Consider the following 2,096-nt stretch of genomic DNA (forward strand, 5'->3'; position numbering starts at 1 on the left):
TCTTTTCCCAAAGGGCGTGTGCACTTGCAGGAGAGAGACCCAGAAAAGGAGAAACCCCCTTAAGGGGGATGATCATGCAGCAGTCCCTTCTCCATTCTCCTTCTGAAATTTTGGACACACATGCACACATGCTAGGCATGAAGTTTCAAGCTGTGGATCTGGGACTCGAACCACAGTCAACCACGTGGAAATCCAGCACCTTAACCACTATGTCTACTGCTGGCCCACTGAATTATTTATTTATTTATTTATTTATTTATTTTTATTTTAGAGATTATTTTGCTATAGGGCTTTTGTGCTCGCTGGAAAGTCTGAGAGAAGAAAAGAGACAGAAATCGAGAAATCTCCCCCTCACTCCTGCCCCAGTGGGGATGGCCACAGTGCAATCCCTTCTCCTCCATTCTCCTTTTGGGATTTTGGGCATACAGGCACACGTGCCTAGCATGAATTTGAAGCTGCCAGGTCCGGCTGCCAGACTCAAACTGTGGTGGAACATGTGGGAGTCCAGCAACATAACCACTATACCACCTGTTGGCTCCCCAAGACAGAATTTTGATGACTTGGCACATACTGTGTGATACCAGGTGTCACTTTCAGAGTGTATGTCTGGGTGCATATGTTGTGATCTAGATGTTACTCTTTGGCGTCTGCTTACCTGTGTTTTTGTGTGTGTATCTGCGGGTTTGTGAGTCCACATTTGTATATTATCAAAATATTCCCGTCCCCTACTTCCCCACTCACTGTATCCCATCGTTCTTGAAGGATGAAAGCTGTGGTAAAGAGCAACTCGTCCCTTCTCATGCCCAGAGTAATGGTAGGGACAAGTCCAGAGTTGAATGTTAACTTCCAGAGTTTAAATGAAAAGATCAGCAGACCATTGCAACAATGCAAATTCAATATAAGAGAGATAATCATGTGAGTCTGAACTAGTGAAATGGAATTTTTTTGACTTTAGACTAAAACATGACTTTCTTCAATGCTTTGATTTTCATATTTAAGGATTTTTGTCTTCTCTTGAACTGTTGATAGGTTCATCTACCTACTATTTGAACTTAATCCTAATCTTTTTCTTGGCTTTAAGTTTTATGCAAATTTCTCTTAACAGTTTTTGATTTGGCTCTATTAAAACTACAACTTTTAGGGCCAGCAGTTGGTGTGATGGCTATGTTGCTGGACTCCTTGTAGTCAACCGTGGTTTGAATCCTGGACCCAGTGGCTTAAACTCACACAGGGCGCACGCACATGAGTGCCCAAAATCCCGAGAGAAGAATGGAGGAGAAGGGATTGTAGCCTGGCCATCCCCTCTGAGGGGTGATTTCTCGCTTTCTGTCTCTCTGTTTCTTTGTCTTTCTGCTGAGCACAAGTGCCCTATAGCAAAAAAAATCTCAAAAAACAAACCCCCCCAAAAAACATAAAAAAGTACAACTTTTTTTAAATTAAAAAATGCATTAAAAATACTTATTAATGACAACAGTAAGCAATATAGACCCAAGGAGGTGCTACTTTATAGTAAGTTCACTTTGACTCACTGAGGTTTACGCCTAAAGTCAGACATCCAGTTCTTAAATATGTATCTATCAGCTGTGCTTGATACTTAAAGTCTTTAAATTAAGATCTTTATTGAACCAATAAAATGTTAAAAAAAAAAAAAAAGGCATGGGAAACAACTGTATATACCAGAGACAGTGTGGGAGAAGGAAGGAGTTGGCAGAGGCTGAGAGGTAGAGAATTAAGAGGTGAAAAAAAGCAAAATATATAAGAAACAAGAAATAGAAAATTATGTACGGTAATATCCTTGATCGAGCTAATATACAATGTATACTGTATTGAGGTACAGTGAATGGCTGTAAATAAATAAATAAAAATAAATTTAAAATAAATAAATAAATACAAAGAGCGACTCGTCCCTCTATCACTCAGAACGCGATGAAACCCCGGTACACCCCCAGCGGGCGCCTGGGTAAAGGCAGCTGGTCTTACACACGTGTGCACCCTGGGAGACGACGAAACCTTCGGGATCCCGGGTTCTCTCGCGCGCTCTCTAGCGGCCTCGGAGAGTCGCGCTGACAGAACGAGAGGGCGTGGCCAGTGGTGGC

Source organism: Tupaia chinensis, unplaced genomic scaffold (genome assembly GCF_000334495.1).
Source record: "Tupaia chinensis unplaced genomic scaffold, TupChi_1.0 Scaffold000484_1, whole genome shotgun sequence".
NCBI lineage: Eukaryota > Metazoa > Chordata > Mammalia > Scandentia > Tupaiidae > Tupaia > Tupaia belangeri.